The 21,961-nt window shown below is 39.1% G+C and overlaps 1 protein-coding gene across 13 annotated transcripts in view; it reads right to left on the bottom strand.

Annotated features, from left to right (window-relative positions):
- The window catches only part of TENM4 (teneurin transmembrane protein 4), a 1,541,819-nt gene that overhangs the window by 424,749 nt on the left and 1,095,109 nt on the right, over nt 1–21,961 (bottom strand). The window lies entirely within an intron of this gene.

Consider the following 21,961-nt stretch of genomic DNA (forward strand, 5'->3'; position numbering starts at 1 on the left):
TGAAGTAGCAGCTTTCAAGGTCAGTCTTGCACTGGCAATTTGGAGCCAGGATGCATGTTGCAGTGCAAGTCTTTTACGTCCCTTTTTCCTCATGTATATGGAGTAAAATATGTATGAGCTATATCTTCATGATTTCCTTTTTTCCCATCAATTCAGATACCACGAAGCTCAACCACTTTCTCCCTTGATCTCTTTCCCCTTTAAAATGACTTGTCCCCCTTTATCTGTTTCTCTTCCTTTTCTTTTAAAATCAGAAATTCCCCCACTCAAAACACAGCATATAATAGCATTTCTGCCCAAACTCTTCAAGTTTTCTAGAATCCAGGTTCAATCCATCATTTGGATTATATCTAACTCCTGAAGCCTCCTGAATTCTGCAGTCCAAAATTAAGACGATAAACTTTTACCTGCAGAATCCAAAGCAGAGCCAGGTTTTTATCATCTACTGTATATACCTACCTCAATCTTTTCAAGCATTGATGTGTTTTTGTATTGACAAATGGCAAATTAAGTCAGGGTTTCTGAAGATAGGTTCCTCAATAAATCATTAAGAAGAGGAGTCACAAAACCTAATCTGGACCTTCTTATGAGAGCTAGAGCTCACTGGAAAAAAATAAGACAACTAATAGGCTTTCTGATATTTTTTTTTCCTGTTCACTTGTAGTCCAAAAAATAGTTCACAGGAAACTTAAATGACATTTCAGTATGCAACTTGTTAAACCAATATCTGTTTATTTGTTTAACTGAAATGTATTTCTTGGTAGGGTTGGTTGTTGTGCATGTGCATTTTTTTATTTTGATTTTTTTTCTTTTTTTTTTTAAGGTTTTTTAGGTTTATTTTAATTAACTTTTCTCCTTAAAAGAAAAAAATATATTTAGAGAAAATTTCTTTTGCAGCTGGGAAACAGTTACAATTTTTCTGCTTTCCTGTGTCTTTCACTTCTATGCTCTGTGGTGTGAGAAGGTCTGTTCTGTTTAGGGAAACCAAACTGTGACAATCATTTTGTTCTGGGACACAGTGCTTCTGTCTGGTGCCTTTGAAGATCTAGTGGCCTAAATTCAAGCACATCTGAAGGATATTTCTTGTTGCATGAGTGAAAAAGCTATTTTATTTCTAACAGGAATTTTTAATAAAATATGGATACTGAGCAGAGAGTTCTAATGCTAAGGGATGACACTGAACACTGGGCATTTCAGTCTCTAATGTATGTTGGCATAGATTTATATAAATACATATTCATACATGTAGAATGAAATACATAGAAAGTTTATATATAGCACTGTATCTACAAGCAGTAGTCAGAAATATGCTCAAATGGAAATATGTATTTATGTGTATATATAAAGCATGCTTTGATGTTACTAATCTATACCACCAGGACCTTTTGCCATGATCTGGTTAAAACACCTCAAACCACTTTTGTCACTAGCACTAAAAACCAGCATTCAGGGAGTTAATTCTAAATGAACAGTCAAAATCTCTTGCCAGTAAAAACATAAATCTTCATAAACCAGGCCTGTAGGTACAGCTATACCACAAAATCTGTCCCTGTGTAGACCAGGTTTATGCCCTCAAAGGAAAAACAAACCCTATGAATGTCTCTAAATTTCTTTCAGGTACAAGTGTAATTCTTTCCCTGCTACATGAGGAACCACATAGGAATAATGCAGTCACAGCTTTTCAGAGCTACTTGAGGTTGTATGTAACCAATTCCCTTTCACTTCAAACACCTTTAAGATTTCAGTTCTAGAATTCTATCTTGTATTCCCAAAACACTATGAATTTATGATATAGTTAATCAGCCTTGTCCCTTTGAATAAATCATGCACCCCAGGAAAGGCATTTAAAGACCTTTGGAAGTGTAGCAAAAAAAACCTGGAGGTTAAGATTACTGTGCCTTAGTAGGAACACTTCCTTCCCTTGTCCAGGATGGCTTTGGCTATCAAGAGGTGAAGATCACTACGAAAATGCCGGAAGTCTTTGAACAACTCTCTTCAGCTGTCAGAGAAGAGGACATTTACATGGTGTCCATGGTACTCAAAGTTATGTAGTGCCCTTGACTACAGTGCTCAGGCTCTGCAACCTGCACAGAGGAAAACGGAAAAGTAGAGATACAAAGTACTTTGCCCAAGGTCACTCTATAGGTGGAGGCTCAAAACTGGAGTGTTGAACTACATGTGCTGGACCTTGGAGAATAGCAGCATTCAAATTTCACTGAAGAAGTCTCTGGCTAAGCAAGAGAATACAAGAGCAGATCTCAGCCTGGCCAATGTACAGCAGCTGCATTCAAGATGCAGGCAAGATCTGAGCCTTCCCCACTGGTTAATGCATGATTACCACGTCATCAGTGAATGCTTTGTCAAAATTTTCATTAATCCTGAAATTAATATCCAGTTTGATTTCATTTCCATTTTGCTGAGAACGTACCCATTCTTGAGGCATTTAAACATATCCTGATTTCCACTGGAGACACTGAAAGAAAAGCTAATTATCTCCTTTTTAATTTAGAGCAATAAACTTCTTAAAGTTCTCAACAAAGTTTAGCATTTCTTGATGGTTGTTGCTTAAATCATGGATCATCATTCACAAAAAACCACAAAGGTGTACTAAAGCCTTAAAGAGAATGGATTTATCTAGAATCCTTTATTTTACAAGCACAGATACACAAAAATCTACTGATTTTACATCCAACATAGCCTTCCTTTCTCTTGTGACAGGGACCACGAAGAACATGTCCCTACATGAACAGGGAACAAAGAGCTGTGAGCTCCTGTAAGGTCTCCTGCCATACTCAGGGAGCCTCAATGTATCTGTGCCTACTTCTGAGGTCCCTTTCTAGGCTCTGCAATCCTACTCAGGCTCCCAAGACAACTCACCCTCTACCACAAAGCTCTTTCTGACTTGCTCCCATCCTTTATACAACAGAATTCATTTTCCCATTTGGTATTTTATTTTGATGTTCCAGGCATAAAAAAGCAAATGGTTCCCTCAAGCCATTTTCTCTCTGTGAAACTGTGAAATAGCTTTGCAATTTTGGAGCAGTTTAAAATACGTTGTTATATTGAGAAAGAAGAGGGGAGGAGGGGGGGAAGCTTCTTTTCTGACTCTGAGCACTGAGTGCTATAGGAAAAACGGATTGAAATTCTTCAAATAAGGATTTCATAGCTTCTGCAGCTATCAAGGCGGATGGCTCCCTATTTGCATACTGCCATCTATATAAAAGAAATGAGACTCAACGGTTTTATTATAATTATATAGCTCGGGTTTTAGTATTAATAAGCCTATTGTTATCACCACTGCCTTTCGAAAAAACCTCCACATTCCTGTCATACAAACTGAAATATTGCAATTTATTTTTAAGGCACGTACTCCTTTCCAAAGATTCTTCTTGGTTTCTTGCTCAGCACTGAACTAGTTTGTTGGAGATTATCACCAAGGACTGTGTTTGATCACTGTGTTTTTCAATATTTCCTTACTTGCTGAGTGCTTTATTTAAAATTCATAGCAGAGGGGAGATGCATACTTTAAAGATGTTATCAGTGCCATTTTCCATGGGACTTCAGGCAGTTCCTAGGTGCCTGTGTTGATGTTCTATTAAAATGGAGCATCCTTCATTGAGTCACAAAAAAAGGTGACTGATAATTAAGGTGAAAATGCTGCTCTCCTGACTAAGTGGCAGAATTCTTATCAGGCGTGTGAACTCTTATCAGGTGCCTTCTTATCTCTCCTCCTCTGCATCCTCTGCTGGAATCCCACACCAAACTCCAATGACATCAATGGAAGCTTTACCCTTAGTGTTGTGAAAACACAATTGCTGCTGGAGCTGCCAGAGTGTGGCTCTGCAAGCACACTGTGGTCAGGGACATGGTACACAGAATGGAAATGTAAAAGGAAAAAATCTGTAGTTTTTGAGGCTGATAGAATATATGACAGCATACTACTATATATATATGTATATATATTGTTCATATACAGCAAAGCTGTTCATTTGGTGTCACAGTAAGATGGAGAAGTTAAGCCTCAGAGCTGAAATGCCTCAGCTCCAAATATTCACAGGGGCACATTCTGGTGAGATAAAGTAAGTTTTTTCTTGCAGAATAGAAAATTTTAAAGCAGACTGTGTCTATGTTTCAGAGATTTTTTTTGCATAGGAAAATAGAATCATAACTTTTTCAAGCAGATAATACAAGGGAGCTTTGTGGAAAATATCACAGTCATAAAAGCAGGGGTTTATCTAAGCTAAATCTCTGCATGCCAGTCACTTCAGCTTCAAAAATATCAGCAGGTCCTCTTTGCCATCTCACAGCTGATCTCAATCCATTTCTTATGGACACAGTGATAGAAGTGGGTTTTCAGGGAGAGGCTGGAGAAGGACAGATATGTGAGGTATTTGAGGGAGGAGGGCAGAGACTTTGAACACCACAAGAGGTTTGAACATAAGGTGATGTGAAAGAGAGCTGTCAACAGACATGAAAGGTGGATGAAGGAGAAGGGGAAAGAGATGTTTTACAGTCAAACAACAGTAAAGAAAAATTTCTAGAGCAGGCAGAGAAGACAGGGAAATGATATGGCAGGGAAAGGGTTACTGCAATCAGAAAAATATAAAGTAAAGCTTCATAGCAACTTTCTTAAAATTATCTAGCTCACAATAAACTCATTCTGAGCAATGCTGTCTGATGCTTTGTTTGAACAAATTACCACTGAGATTTACTCCTCTCTACAAAAACAGTTCTAGCTCATTCTTCCCCTACCATGAAAAAGACCTCAAGTCTAGATTTATCATGTCCTTGCTTACTTGTCAGTTTGCATTATCCTGACAGAACACAAAAAAACTTAAACATATACCCTCTAGTAAAGAATTCACAAGACTCCCAATGTGGGAAGGATTAAGCATCGTAATAGCCAAACCAAACAATTTCTTAGGGGGTTCATATAAAGTCTGTCAAACATGTTCCATAGCTCTGATAAGAAAAACAAATGCAAATGTAAATCACCTCTAGGAAAGACAAATTCTTTAAGGTGTCCAAATGCACTAAATCAATCTCTTATTTTCATTTGGGCAAAGTCCACAAGCTTTCACCAGTTAAAGAACCACAAGACCAGAGACCAGATGGTTTGTCATGTTTGTATCAAAAGTTCCCAAAGCAGCTTACTAAACTGAAGGTACTTTAATAGAATTCAACTTAGCTGAAAGAACTTGAGCAAGGAAGGAAAAAATAGGATTAAGATTTGGACAACTGCTGAAGAAACTCCATCTTCTGCATCTTCCATAATCACATTTTGAGAACTTTATTTTTAACTTAACATGTAAACATTTGGACCCAAACTGGCATCTAGCACAATATACAGTTATTAGCTATGTCCACTGGAAGACTTAGCCAAAATGAACGCCAGGTACCCACGCTTAACTGCAAGTTTGGAAGAATCTGGACCCATTGGCTCTCTCAGGAAGCAGCACATAGAGCCATCTGAATTACTGGAGAAATTACACCCAACAGGCTAAAGAAGACCTTATTCTTTATCATGCTCTAAGACACTCTTAAAGCAACAAATTTCCCCTAGCATCAAAGAGAAAAAGGTAAGCACCGGAAGAGCCCTTGATAAAGAGTTCCTGTTTCAGTTTCAACTTCAGAGGTCTGTTCCTTTATTATGGGGTTAACTTGTATCACAAAGAAATATCCATGGTACTAAGTGAAATATGTCTGCTAACAGAGGAACTATCAAATGAAGAGACAGCAAAATTTATTGTCTGAAAGCAGAAGCTAATTAAATTCAGACTAAAATTTTTTAAACTCATAGAACAGTGAGAATAGTTATAAACTTGCCAAAAGCTCCAGTAGTGACCATTATCCCATGTTTTGGCATTGACTGAGAAATTCCCAGCCACACAAATACTTAATATGTTGCAACTCAGAAAGGGCACTGCTCAGGGAAATGCTGCAGTCCTTGTGATGAAATAGATGCCAGTGGTGTTGCTATTCTGGCTTTTTTGACTATGAGTCCTTTAACTTGTTCAAGTCTATGTTCACTCTCCTGTTCACTCTCACTATTTGCTAGACCTTGAGACAACATTTATGCATCTGCTCTCTTCCTTCTCTTAACCTGCCTTAGGCTGAGGACTCTTCTGGGGACACTTCTGGGGTCTGTGTATGAGTTCACAATTCAGCTCCTGTGTGGGAGAAAGCACCACTACAATTTCAGTGCAATCCATTAGTAACACTGTTTTGTTTTCCTGTTTCTCTTCTCAGATGTATCTCTCAGCAACTTTCCCTGTGTAAGCTAATGCAGCAAATGAGATTACACTATCTGCTGCTGTGGATATGCTCAGACAGCATGCTGCCCATGTTCTCAATGCCACTCTCCACCATCCTCCCCCATTCTTGTGAACCTAAACCTTTCAAAACCTCTAGTCAACATGGACTGATCTATTACTAATCTCTGACAAATCCTTTGTTAATCCTTCCTCACTTGTGGCCCAAAAAGTGGCTACTGAAGCCAAAGAGAATTTGACTCAAAAAGACACAAATTTATGGCTATGATGCACAGACAGTGATCGAATATAAAGTAAAAATAGGTCTGATTCCTGCCAAACAGAATTCCAGAGAAATGGGCAGACTGGGATGCTTGTTGTCTTCTAGAGGATTAATGGGTCTCAGACTATATTGTAAGAATGACAAAGCTGGCCATCAAATACACCATATTTTTGTTAGAGAGCAGTAAAAATTCTATGAGGACTTCTAATTCGGTATGAGTAATTTCCTTTTTGAAACTGTTTTCCTCTATTTTTAGATAGTGTTTTAGATAGATAGGCATGAAGTTTTAAAAGTCATCCTCACTATTTTTTTTTCAGATTCTAAGATTTATTTGTTGTTATTTTTTATTCCACATCTTCCAGTAGCTGCTAGGAAAAGCAATCTGGAATCAAGGTTTTCTTACTCTATATTCTGGACAGGCAGATATTTCAAGAAAATATTCTGCAAACAATATGTATAGTCTGGATCTGCAAAGATATTAAATAAACATAGGAAGAAGAAGTGTGAAAATGAGGGAGTGAGATCACAAAATGAGAAAATCATCTGGCACAATGAGCTTCAATTTACTTTTTCCTTTTATTAATATGAAAAGATGTTATTAACAAGCATGAAAATCTCTGTGCTCTGATGGTTGTCACATTGAAAACTGCAGTTGGTACCTTAAACTGGAAAAGCCAGAAGTTCTGAGTGAATTTCCAAGTGTCAGCTGAAGGACAGTCCTAATTTCTGTTGCTTTAGAATTAGTCATTTTCTAACATGCAAATTATATCTCTGCAACTAAAGATTACAATAATTTTACTTTTTTTTTTTTTTAATGCAGGGAGAAAATGCAAAGATTAAGTGATTTAGCCACAGTTATATGGGGAACTTGGTAGTGAATTAAAATGCCTTATGCTCAGTCTTGTTCTTTATAATATGAGATCCTCTTTCTTAAAAAAATACCAGAGAAAATATACAAACAGCCACTGGGGAATTGCCCTAAACAACTAAAAGTCAGTCATGCTTGCCAAAACAATTGACACTCTACATTTTGCAGAGCAGAGGGACTCTTTTAGACCTCTGTGCTCACTTGCTAAGTTGCATACTTTGTAAGACACAAATAAAGATTTACTCTAATGTGTTGTGGTGGTTCTCACCCAGGGGTTTTTGCTTCAACAAAATAAAATTTCATATGAATAACTGAACGAGTAATTAAATGTGACTGAGAATATATCCTTATGGTATGCTTGGGTGTTTTCTTCATTTTACTGATGAAACTGAGGAATAGAAAAATTATATTTTAACCATTATTCAAGCCAAAAAAAAAAAAAAAAAGTGATCTTCACATCTAGAAACAAAACCTATTTAATTATTTTCCTTTAGATTTGTGCCCTGGACTATTTTTCAGTAGGATGTGTGACTGTTGAATGTTGGGCAAAAGAGTCTTAAAGAAAAGGACCAACGGTAGTACTTCTGTGTTGATTAAAAATCGAATATTCTCCCATTGAAATTCTATGGAAGTGTGATTTGGTTTCTATAGCAATTATGCTCTCTACTATTTTAACAAATAAATCCATAATATGGGACTTTTTAGAACATCACATAAGAGTCTATGAATGAGTTCTTACTCTTATTTACTCCAGAAAAGCCTTTAGTATGAACTACAGAAATCACAGCACAAAAAGCAAGTAACATCCTATTAAATTCAACTGAAATTTCCTAGACATGATGGATTCCCAAAAATTAAGCAGACCTTTTTCCTAATCTCTTCCATGAGAAGGGATGGGATCCAGACATGAAAGCTCTCTTCCCTGTTGCCTTCATTCCCAATGAATTAGCATTAAGGTTACAAAAGCCCTTTTCTGCCCTTCACTATACCTCCGAGTTTGCTGCATGAAAATGGCACCTTGTTCTTGCCTCCTTACGTGGTAATGATCAGTCTTGACAAGGGTTTTCAAGGCAGGGGGAGCAGTCATGGCTACAGGCAAAATCACAGCTTCTGAACTTCATGCTTGTCAATAGCTGTTTGAGTTTGCATTGCCATACTTATGTGCCTTATATATATTCCCCAGGGCTCTCCACACCATCACATTGCTGTTGTCTTATTCATCAATACAGTCACAACAGATCCAGATGCTGTCAGTTAAGGTCAAGACCTCTTCCAGATCTCTTCACTAAAAAAAGCTCCATCCCATCTTATAAAAGAAGGAAACATTGTGTATTCATTTAGTAAGCAACTATTGGGGTTACAAAACTTTACCACGATGGCCCCAATAATTAACCTTAACTGCTGTACTGAATTAGCCTTTTATGCCATCCCCCCCACTCTGCCCATCCATTTCTCCTGGAGTGTTTTTGGTGATTGGCACCCACACCACTGCACAGTCTGCAGGCCATGCTGTGCAAGATGGCATCTGCAGGGATAGGAAATGACAGCCTGTCCTTCATCCCAAATGGAAGAAAAATCAAGTGAAGGACTGGAATGCGAAAGGTTTGGGGAAGGATGGCCTCTGCTTATCTGCAGCATGGATGTGCAGCAAGCTGGAGCTTCACCAGCATTTCCTGCATTTAAAACTCAGTCACTGGAGACTTTTCTGCAGGTGCTCGCACAATTCAGCTGACTGGTTCTTAGTCTTCTCTCTTTTTTTTTTTTTAATTTTTGAAAATTCCTTCCTAAAGCAGTGCACCCACTTGTAACCAGATTTTAAAACTAACTTGATATCCCTTCAGCTTGAATATACACGCTACTATACACCAACAAATACAGGCAAAATATTCCCTCTGCTCTTTAACTCCTTTGAAAGACTTGTGATGACTTCACACTGCAAAGCAATGACTTTCAACATGATGGTCACTGTGTTTCTATTTAGGCACTGATGTGGGATTGATTCAGGACTCAGGGAGAGCTGAATGCTTCAAAATATAGCTCCATGGAAGCACAATTTTTTATAAAGTCCTTGGCTTCTCTACTAAGATTAGTGACAAAGCAGACACCTGGCATGTGCAGGGGTTCCTGCACTGTGCAGATTTGATGGCATTGCCCAGAAAAGTTGTCTCCTCAGAGCTTGTCCTTGTGCATTCTGCCTAAGGAAGCTTGTTTTGTGAGCAATCTCTACTTGCTCCCACTCTCTCAGCTATCACCACCATATTCATTCCCAGAAAAATCAAATATACCACTGCTGCTGTAAATATTCAGCTTACCAACAATTTCAGAAGTATAGTTTGATGAGTTCTGCATCAAAGCACAGCGAACCCATTTGTGGTGCCCTAATTGCTACATGTACACATGTAGCAGAGATATCAGTTCTTATTTTAACACTAGCTCTCTTCTGCAAAAGACACAGAGTGTCAGAGAAGTAAGGGAGCTGCCCACACAGCCAGAGACACAGCAATAATGTAAAGGCTTGAATAAAAGTGGCAGCAATAAGAAAGTAAAATATAGCCTCTGTTTCTCCTGCAAGCCTGGTTTGATAAAATCTGTTGTCATTCAGTATACACACAAACTACAAAGAAGACATGCTGAGCATGCAAAATTGGCAGACTTATCTGGGCAGCAATAGGAACTGCAGACCTCCAAAAGCTTTTCCCTGTCCTCTTTTCAGAAGGGAAGACCTGTCCTGCCCTTCTTTTTCCTTTGCTTCTGTGTAATCATCTAACATTCTGTTGATAAGCTGTCCCTTTCTAGATACACATTTCTTGAAGAAGCACAAGAGAAGTACTTGCTCAAAATTTTTCATGCAAGCTCTGACTTCCTTGGAGCTGTTTCTCTGCCACAGTCTTACCTTGGTGGGGATTTTGTACCATAAAAAGAAGATTGGCTGTCATCATGCTGAAAGTTTCCTCACTTTGCAAAGATAAGCTACTGATTGTTTTTATTTGATGACAAACTCTTGCCAAGTATTGATGCATGAATAATATTAATGTTCATGCCTCTTTATGTCATGTACTTAGACATATCACTTTTTTAAACTAGCCTCAGCTTCCTAAACCACTCTGGCCTAAAGAAAGAAAAATAGCCACCAAAGCTGCATCTTGTGCAAAAAGTGCACACCACACTGTCAACAGGGGGAACAGCAACATCTGGAACTGCCTCATGACTAAAAACCATCTGAAAGCCAACTCATGCAGATGTGTTTGGCCCCAAGGAGACTTACAATGCTCATCCCTAACCTACAGAAATGCAACATGTTCCAGAAAAATAAATGCAGTAAAAATATGTATTTGATTTAGGATGAACAGGGGGAGAAGGAAGAAGAATGTGAGACTTTCCATTGGCTTATTAAACTTTCCTTTTCAAAGTTGTTTCTGTTCAAGCAAGAGACTTGCCAGCATAGCTAAGCTGATAATTTCAGAGCCAAATGTGTTCAGTGCCAGTGTCATTAAGAAGGATAGATTATAGAGCTGCTTCTCATTTATGTGCTTGTTCTGATGAAATACAGGCATTTATCTTTGTGGAACTAGTAAAACAATTGCATCATTTTCCATTGCAAATTGAATCAATGTACCCAGTGGCTGCTGAGCTGGGAGCAGAGCTGGAAACTATATGTTCTGCTATGCAGCTACTCTGATGGTAGGATCCATTTTGCATTCATCTGAATTGCCTTCACCTTCCCTGTCCATTCTCAAGCCTTATTTAGAAAACCCCCACATGAAAGAAAAACAAAACCAAAAAACCCAAACAAACGAAAAAACCCCAAAAAACTCCAACCAGCCAAAAAAAATCCAACCAAAAAGAAAACAACCAAAGATAAACCCCAAAAACCAAGCTGTTGTTTTGTTTTCTCCATAAACCCTCCCCTTGTGAGCCTGAGGGCTGTAATACTGGCAGTCCTTTGTCCAAGTTTGAACTGCTGGAGAGACTACTCTACATCCATACAAAATACAGATCCCACATGGAATTCCTGCCAATGCCTAGAGATATTTGCCTCTGAGACTTTTTCTCGTCATCTTTCCTTATAGAGCATCACACAAGGCTACATTCTCTTGTCAGACCTCACACAGAGCAAGTAATTCAGAAAAAAATCATAGCTGTTTCGTCAAACAGAGAGGACATGGACACTTTCTTTGAGACCTCATGCCCCTTAGGCAAGTTTACATTTCTGGAATCACCTATACAAGTGTAATCACTGCTATAAACAAAAAAGATTGCTCTACAGACTATAACTTTGTGTGGGGAAGGAAGCAAGTGCTATGATACATATGGTGTATCTGCCAAAAAGCTGTGTGAAAATGCAAAAAAGTACCTTACCAGTATTGCCATGACATGATTCTTATCTATTACTTTTATCACTAATGTTCTTAGAGCCCCAGGTAGGACATGCAGGTGGACTTTAGTTACTTATATACTATCATGCTTGGATTTTATATGACTTTTATCATTCCAAGGTGGAAAGCTCAGATAATTCTGGACTTCTACAAAGGCTGAAGATTCACCTGGCACCTGTGTCCCACCTGGTACATCTGCAAAGACAAGGAATCCTGCCCCTGACAAATTAAAATTTAAGATGTAGGAATCATAAAACTCACAGAATCAGAGAAAGGCTTGTGTCAGAATAGATCTTACACATCGTGTATTTCCAACCCACCTGCCATGGGGAGGGGAACCACCCTCTAGATCATGAACAGAGAGGAGAAGGCAGAGCACAAGAAAATGATGAAACCTTAGCACAGTGCTCCTGTCACAGCTGGATGATGGCTGGGATTCTCCAGCAATCCTGTGAAGAACAGCTTCTAAAAGTAATTAATGAAGGACAGTGGTGCAGCTGTAATTGTATTAAGAGGCAAAGTCTCCTCCAAGTGCAACTGTCAACAGAGGAAGAAAGCATGGAGGTGCTTGCTGCACTGCTACAAGCATATTTACAAATCAAGCAGAACACATAAATACTGGGGATTTTATATAGGTCTTTCAACTTCTATTTCTGTAACTCCAGGGCAAGAAAAAAAAATAGTCCTGTGAAGAAACAGCAGCAGAGATTCTAACGACAAAAGTAAACAGTACTCTAAAGACTTTGGTAATACACTTATTTATGCCTTTACAGGTGATTTTAAAAATCTCCAGTTTCCCACAAGTTGTTTCATTCTTGAAATGGTTTGGTTTTGTTAATCTGTAGTTCCTGATTTTATTCATGTGCATTCCAGTAGTGTTTAGAGACTCTAAACAGCATTAATGGTGCCTACCATACAAATCCAGATAACAGACAATGTTTACCCTGAAGGCAAATAGAAATAGGGAGAAGATGCATCTGTGGTATAGAACTGAGCAGAAAGGAAAAAGCTGTCATGAGGAAGGATCCAAAGGAATCCAGCATTTGCAAAAGTGTGGTTGTTTATAGGGCCTCAGGGTTTAGCTGCTCCAGCTGAGATGCTTCCAAAGGGGGTTGATAATGCAAAGCATTCATTGCCATGAAACAGGATTCGAGTCTGCCTCCAGTTAGTCACTTCTAACACCAGGAACTGAAGATCTTACACTTCTAAAGAAACCTCAGTTTAGATTTGCACAAATTAATCTTCATCCGGTGCTAATGGTGCTCAGCACTGGCTCTTAAGACTCCACTCCTGAATAGTTCACAGTCATGTTGCCTTCAGGTTTTTCTAGTTCTTATGAGAAAAACAACAAACACTGAACTCAAGTGAAAGAAGAACTCTTTCAAATAAGATACTTTGAGAGAGGCAGTGTTTTAGGGGGGAGATTTTAGCTGTTATTAGCCCAAGAGGTTAGCTTGGAGAAAATAACTAAGACTTTAGGCACATGCTCAGGCTTGAAGGAGAAAAATCCAAGCTAAATCAAACCTGAAAATATTTAATCCAAATCTGTCATCCTATAACACTTGGTCTCTAGCCGAAAAGTTGGTGCAAGATTTTGTACTCTCAGGCACTCAGTCCTGTTGGATCCCCACTATTCTCACTGAGTTGGGGCAGTACCATCTGAATAACTGCAATTTAAATAAGTATATTAAATGATGCTAAAAGTCTTATTTCCTTTCTTTAAATCTGAGTTGTTTGACTGTAAGATCAGACTTTGCAAAAGAAGCAAAAAGATGGACATAAGAATTTTTAAGTGGCTTTAATGCCAAAATTATTACACATTTAAATTTAATTAATGTGTTGATCAGAAAATCTGAGACAAAATAAATACTGCTGGTTGTTTTGGAGCAGAGGGAGCTTCTGTTCCAAAGAGATGGTTTGCCTCAATGGAAGAGAAACAGCCATTCACTTAGTTATCCAAGGCAATTTAAGAATTGTATTGCACTTCATTGAAAACATTCCTACTGTTCAGTTGTGTCCTGTATCAAAATATCCTTCACAAGACAGTTCCAGGTCATTCACCAGCTCATCAGCAGGGTTTTGCTGCTCACTTCTGCATATGGGTAACAGCATGAAACCCACGCTGTCTGCCAAGCAGCCCATATATCAGAGTTTACCAGGCTCTGCTGCTGCTTTTCCTCCCCCTGTAGAATGCCACCGGCTACAGACAGATGAAACAGGAAATACTATAGCCTTTCAAAGGACTGGTGTAACTCTTAGAGGGAAATTATCCTTTGATTGCACAACAGAGATTCCCAAACACAGCTGATATTAGGAAACACCCATGTAACAATACTTTCAACGAAGAGGCACAACAAACGTGTTTCTCAAGACAAAAGAATAAAATCTGGGAACTTTGCATGGCTGCTTGGCAAAGACTACAAGTGCTCTAAAGTGGCTGGTTAAATGCTAGAATTATAATGGGAATTGGAAATGGAAAAGTCTGGAAACATTTTGACTTTGGAGGTTTTTCTCCTGGCTGGTGTGTAACGAGGCACTACAACTGCTTGCTGAGCCTGTTCTTCTGCATAAATACATGCCAAAGGTAGGAGCAGTCAGCTGCTGAGAAATCCATCAAGGGCTGTTAAACACAAAGATACCACCTCTGGCTCAAGTAATCCTAGAACAGCAGATTGCTGGGAGGTGCTCTGGGGAATTGTGCCATGTGTCTGTCTCCCACCCACATCTCCCTAGGACAGAGATCCCGTACCAGGAACAGCAGCTTCTGCCCTCACCCAGCACAGCTCTCTGTGAGCTCTGCTGTTAAATGAGCACTTCATAACATTTCATTCAACAGGCACTTTTGGAAGCAGATGCTTCCCAAGGATGCTTTCATGAAGGATTTGAGCCAATTAAAGGGGCTTTCAGAAAAAGATACCTCCACATGCGGTGAAATTTACCCTATGCAAGGGTTTACAGACAGGCTGCTGTCTCTTGTACCACAATAAATCCCCATCAAACATGGTTAGACAGCCATAGGCTGTATTCCACTGAAAAATTCAGATCCTAAAATAAATCTTTTAAAGTGCAAAGGTATTCGGATGTCAGTAAGAGAAATCTCTTTCAGGTCAGTCTCTGCAAAGTTACTCATCTATTTTGCTCTAAGGATTCAGGGCTCAGTTCTCATCTCAAAGCATTTAATCAAGCATTTAGCCAAGTCCCTGCAGTCTCCTCAGAAAACTACAGAAAGTGCAAAAAATCTAGATTATTTAGGCAACAAAACACTATTTCCTTTTCTTGCTCTTCTACATGTGAGAAAAAGCCTGAAAAGAATTTGGTTTCCAACCTGGCAGTGAAAAACTCCACATCTGAGCAGAAGTAAACATCGGAAAGTTTCAACTGATGCAATGATCCTTATCAGCAGGAAAAAGTAAGGAATTATAAAGGAGCAGAATCTGTAACATGAAATGTGACAGTGGACTCTAACAGAAAAATATCACTTTAGATATTTGCAATATGTGTATGTATGTAATAACATGTCAGTTACTCAGAAAATAAAATGATTGATGTATAAAGTTGAAAAGGAGGAACTTAATTCTAAAGTAGAGGAAGAAAAATCAGAAATACTATCAATTTACCATCTAACCATCATCTCTAAAAACAGTCATCACGTGCCACTGCTTGTTGGTGGACTTAGTCAGATCAGTAGCCACAAAAGACAGAATTCTGGGAAGTTCATAAATTCCCAGGAGGCCTATTAGTGTTAGGCACATCAAGCCTGTTGAATTTAGCCTGGATTTGGGAGAGCTATAGGATCTTTTAATGTCAAAATGCAGGTATCAGCACCTAAAATATCTGTCTCTTTAAGAATCTTTAGCTCTTACTGCTCTTTTAGAAAGCTGTGTGACCCTTTTGTCAAACTCAGTGACATTTTCAAAGTTGAATAGAATCAGAAGAACAGATTTTGGAGTTTATAAAGCAGCTGCCATATGGGAAAAGTTAAAAAAGAAACAGGCACACATATAAAACAGCATGAGAAATTATGGCTCTGCTTGGCCTGGGCAGTGTTTGTCCTCTCCTCAGAGGATTTTCAGCTACCTGAGCAATCAATCCAAGCACTAAATTTGCTGCTTCTTGCCTTTGTTAAAGAAAATCTACCAGTAAATCCCCATAAGAGTTTGTGTAACCCAGATCAGTCAGTTATTTCTTTCTCCCTCAGCATTCATGGCTTAACCAGCTGGCTCTCACACTGCCCAGGCACGGACCTTGTTAGGCACCAGTGGCTGAGGCAGCCTCGTGCTGCATTTGGAGGAGACCGAGGCACTGTAAAAGCTCCCTGAATATACTTTTTGTGTAAGTACAAATAAGCAGGAAAGCCCCAAAGTAATTTGTTTTCTTTTATGCTAAACAGGAAGATGTATGGGAAGAGGAGAACTGCTTATTAATCCCAACCAAACAGTAAACTCCAGCTGAGCAAACTCTGCCATTTGGTGGACTGAATTTCTTAATCAGGAAAACATATGGGGAGGCAGTTTTCAGCAACTGAGACAGGAACATTTGCAAATGCTTTCCTATTGGTGTATACCAGAAAGACAGCACAGTTTGCATTTTAAAAAAATGGGATCTTTTTGCTTCTTTTTGCCTTGTACAAGCAAATTAATGTTAAGGGAACTCAGCAGCTTCCCTGTAGTGTCACAAGAGCAGCAGAACCAGCGAAGATGGCTCAATTACAAAAATAAGAATGTTGTATACAAGTCAAAAACCAAATGGAGCAAAACTAACCAATGCTTCTGTTCTGCTCATCCCAGGAATGTATGTCAAGGAAACAGCTTAGACTCTGAAATGTATTGTCAGGAAAAAGAGGGAAAAAACATTAATTATCCCAAGAAATGGCAGAAGCAAAGCCTTGAGAGGAAACCTGCTGCATTTCCATAAAATTTTAGAATTTGGTTTGGTTTGGAAGGGACCTTTAAAGCTCACGTAGTTCAACTCCCCTGTAATAAGCAGGGACATCTTCAACTAGATAGAGTTGCTCAAAACCCCATACAACCTGGCCCTGAATATTTGCTGGTATGGGACACCTCTCTGGGCAACCTGTGCCAGTGTTTCACTATCCTCATTGCAATAAAATTCTTAATCATATCTAATATATTTTTATTCTCTTTTAGTTTAAAATAATTACTGCTTGACCTATCACCACAGGCCCTACTAAAAAGTCCACCCTCAGATTTTAGACAGCAGGTTTATCAAGCTGATAGCATCTTTCCTTCCTAGTGAAGAAGAAGATATCCAAGAACAATGTTTGCAGACACTGCTGATGGATATACAGTCTCTCAGAAGAGCTTCATAATCCAAACTCCTGAATGTTTCTGATCATGTGTACAGTCAGCACCAGGGCCATCAGCTCCTGCCTGGCATAAGAAGTTGTGAGTGGATTGTGCAGATGCTCTGTTGCCAGTGCATTTTTTCTAGAATGATTCCTCTGTGCCCTGTGTAGCTTAAAATGAGTCATAAGAGTCCCAGATTTTAAAGTCAGAGAAACAACTAATAAACAATTAATACATGGAGAAACAGTATCCCTCATTTAGGTAGCAAGGTCCAATCAATGCAATCCTCTGCCGCATTAGACAGGTGGAGTATATTTAAATACATGTTCTTTCTGGAATGTAAAGTTGGTAGAGGGTCAGAAAATAAGTCTGAATTTTCAACATGATCTGGTCACCATCTTGTTTTGTGTTGTATATCAGTATTCAACATTTCACTAAATTGTGCATATTAAAACAAAATTAGTACAAACCTTTATTTAAAGAGATGGTCAGAAATACAAGGCAGCTTGCAAAGAGATACATAGAAATGGAGGATTACTGCCTCAAGAAATTTCTGTGGTGAAGGGACATGTGTCATTAAACTATTCACAACCAGAAAATCTGGAGTTGAAGCTTAGTCACTAACTAGATGTGCTGTTAGTGGGGCAAGATTAGCAGAGGAATAGTGATTCTTGGATTTATATAGGATAAAACTTTATATACAGTATAAATTACAACCTAAAATACAAATTGTAATTAATTCATAAGCTGCTTTGTAAAAGCAGCTGAACTACCACTCTTTTTTTAACCCCACTGTGAGAAGTTGTGTGATCTGACCTTCCCGCAACAATCTCAGTCTCTTTAGGCTTCTGCTTACAGGTAGAAAAACACATTGTGTTGTAAGCAATCCTCATCCTCTCTGCCTTTCACAACAGTGTAGGATCAAGAGTAACCTCCTGCTGAGAAGAAACAGGCTGACCCCACTGTGAAAGAGAGATCAGTAAAGACAGATGGATTCCCAACACCATATTGAGCACTGAGGGCCAGAGAGAGCAGAATGACACCTGAAGAAGGACAGCTTTGCTGATCTCACCATGGAGTAACTACATGGAATTTTTCACCTTGTTGAGGCACTGTACCAACCAGTTTGTCACCAAATTTAATACAGTGGCTCCTTGGTCACAACTGAATTAAGTGGCCCCATCAGAAATAAGTGTGAAAGTAATGAAAGGGGTAATTGACAGTCAAGGGAGGTGGCTGTCCCCCTCTACTCCACTCTGGTGAGAGCCATCCCAGAGTGATGTGTCCAGCTCCGGGGTCCCTAACATAAGAAGAATGTAGACCTGTTGGAGCAAGTCCAGAGGAAGCCACAAAGATGCTCAGAGGACTGAAGCACCTCTTCTTTGAAGACTGCCTGAGAAAGTTGCAAGTGTTCAGCCTAGAGAAGAGAAGGCTCCAACAGCACCTTTAGGCACCTAAGTGGGCTCTAAGTGAGCTGGAGAGGGACTTTTGACAAGGGCATGTAGTGATGAGACAAGGGGAATGGTTTTAAACTAAAAGAGGAGAGATTTAAATTAGATATTAAAATGAAATTCTTTCCTGTGAAGGTGCTGAGGCACTGTCAGAGGTTGCCTGCCCCATCCCAGGCAGTGCTCAAGGCCAGGTTAGGTGGGGCTCTGAGCAGCCTGTTCTAGTGGAAGGTGTCCCTGTCCATGGCAGAAGTGTTGGAACTCGATGCTCTTTTATGTCCCTTCCAACCCAAAGCATTATATGATTCTACATTACTCCAGCTTGAAAAATCACAGCTCAGCATCAACAGAGCAGCAAAGCTCTATTTTTCACTTGCTACAGGAACTCACACCACCCTCCTAGAGAGGGTTTCTGACCATTTCAAAGTATAGGTTTTAAAGGACATTATCCATATCATTTCTGCTGCACTGTTCTGAAGACTGTGAGCTTTGTGGGTTTTGACAAGATTAATCTCTCCTATCTTTAGACACCTAGAAAGTACAACTCCACATCTGATCTGATCCTTTGATATCCACTTTAGAGGAAAGAAAGGTGCTTCTGGGGTGGAATTCCATCCCATCCCAAGGTAGACATCTAAAACAGGTCAGAGAAATTGTACCAGAAGAGTGTCTATTTTGCCCCTCCATTGACTGCAGGAGTTGAGGAGCTCACATGCAGAAAATTACACTGGAATGTCTGACGCTGGAGGTGGTAAATCCCACCCTAGAATATCTCTCCCAAGAGCTGTCAAAGCTCTTCACTGAAACTCTTTGAGGCAAGTAGTTATTTAGACTGCAAAGCTTTAGGGGGTCTTTTACTGTAGGCTTGAAAAAGTTATTGACATATTGGAAAGTCAGTTTCAAGGAAAGTCTTTGCAAATTGCAGTGGTACTACCTGGTGGGAGTTCCGCACAATTTCTGTTTAAATGAAAAAGGGATATCATCTGTTGCTTGTTACTAAACATGGTCCCACTCTCCAATATGCAAAATCCCATAGCTAATGAGTTGGATTCTCATTTAAATTACCCTAATGCAATAAGAAAGGGCACCACCAAAATTCAGTTATATCAAATTATATTGGTTTAAATTAGAGATAAAGCAAAGCCAGAATCAGGTCTTGTCTGTTCCACATTGATTTCTAAGTTTTTCCTATGTTCAGCTTTCAAAAGAGCTCAAATATTCATGACGTGCAGGACTGAAGTCCTACAAAATGTCATTTTGAGATTCATTTAATTATGCTAATTGTGACTTGTTACCTTCTACCTCTTATTTATACATTTAAAACATACTCAATTCCCCTCTGGCAAAATTGTCTTGCTGAAAGATATCCAATCATTGTTGTTAGCTTATACTGCACTCTTCATCCCAGGAAAAGATAAATAAAAATATTTAGGTAAATGCAGAGAGAGAACTTAATAAAACTTAAGTGCATGCAAATGCTTAAACATTAAAAATACTTTTAGTAAGAAATTTGGTGTCTTTTTTGTTTGAGAAGTTTCTGGTTTTTTAGTGGGGTTGGACCTTTTGTCTCAGAACAAAGCCTACAAAGCATTTTAAAAGGTAAGAAAATCTAAAACAAGTTTTAAGAATTCTTGAAGTTGTTTTTGCATGTACAGATGCATTGTCTAGAGTCAATCACCACATTTCCTTTCTCTTCCATGGTGCAACTCCATAAGAGCACTTCTAAGCTCTCTGGTTCTGGATTTCAGTCCCTGCACCAGGGTTTCTTGGTGTACAGCTGGAAGAGCAACCCTGAGCACAGCCTATTTGTCAGCCCGCCCACCTTCCCCATGTGTCACTGCTGTGCATTCATGAGAGTGAATGCACTTCTTACAGGAAGTTCAAAAGCCTGTTTGCCCTCCTGTGCTGGATGGCATGTGGGTACTGCTGTGGTGGCAGTGGCAGTGCTGTGACCTGCCGTGCTGCATCACCCACAGAGAGACTCATTTCTCCAGTGGCTGCAGAGCAGCCCTCAGATAACAGGCACTTGTGCAAAGACCAAGGTGTCCCATAGCAGGACCACTGGACTGTGCTGATGCAGCTCCTCTCTGTGCTAGTCAAACACGGGATCTGTGGGGCAATGAATCTTCCGCACATCATGGGAAGTACAGAACCAGGTATGATAGCATCCTTACAATACCTGTCATGGCAAGGTAGAAACTAGAGATCTTCTGTTCCCACATATTAATACATGATTTTTTTCTATCCAGATGACATATTACCACAGTGTTCCACAAGAGAGGAGGTTCACATGCCCTGAAGATGTCAGAGGAGCAAAATCTACAGCAGAAAATGAAGCAAACTTCTATACGTCAGAGTCCCGAGCTCAACAAAAAGAACCTGTGCATGTGTGGGCATGGACATACACACCCATACCTAAAAAGGCACGGGGAATATGGTATTTTCAAGAATATAAAAAATTACCAGTTTCTAATCCTCCAAAGCTCTAAATATTGCACAGAGAAGACACATGTTTAGAAACTCTGACTCAAAAATGACTGAACTCTGGGAAAGACACCTGTTGATTTCACAGTGGTTATAGATCAAGCTTACTATACAACAATGCAATTTCTCTCATTAGAGGGTGTTTATATTTAATTTGGTTACTGTATTTTTATTATGTATTAGTTCTCCATGTTCTTGTCATTAGGATATTTGTTTACAATAGCAGTGAACGCTTTAATAATAAAATAATGCTGAATGCAAGCTTATTAGAATTCTCTTCCTTAAGCAAAACTAAACCAAACCAAACAAAGTGATTTCAAAGCCACTAATTACACATGCTGCTCTTCACGAGAGGCATTTCCAAATGTGATGTCTCTAACAACTTTGTTCTACTGCTGTGACTTACTTTCACAGATTCTGTGGGGTCTAAATGAAGCAGAAGGATTAATTGCATACAGATGCTTTCCTATTTCTTCTTGACACTGTTTTTTATTATTCTTTTTTGGTATTTTTTTTTAAACAAAGCCAATAAAAGGATTTTACATTACACTAAGAAAGTTAAATACAACCTGTAAGAAGTAATTACAGGCACAAAACATATGGAAATGCCATCTCTTGTTTTGGTTATATTTGCACATAATGTATGCAGAGCAAGTCGTGATTAGCAGACAGGAAGCACGGTCTGTGATTATGCAGGATTTGGTAATTGAATCCACCAAGGATAATGATGCTGACCTTCCCATTCGAAAATAAACTAGGCATTCAAGTTTTAAGTGGTTTGCATTAATTCTAATTGTATAGACATGTCTACCCAGACTGCTGCTGGGAGGACCCGGAACAGGTAAGTAATGATTACATTAGAGTGTTTTATTAACAGCAACTAAAGTAATGCTGTTTACAGCAACAGTGCTTGGACCATATAAAACCAAAATCTGAATTCCTAGG

Source organism: Lonchura striata, chromosome 2 (assembly GCF_046129695.1).
Source record: "Lonchura striata isolate bLonStr1 chromosome 2, bLonStr1.mat, whole genome shotgun sequence".
Lineage (NCBI taxonomy): Eukaryota > Metazoa > Chordata > Aves > Passeriformes > Estrildidae > Lonchura > Lonchura striata.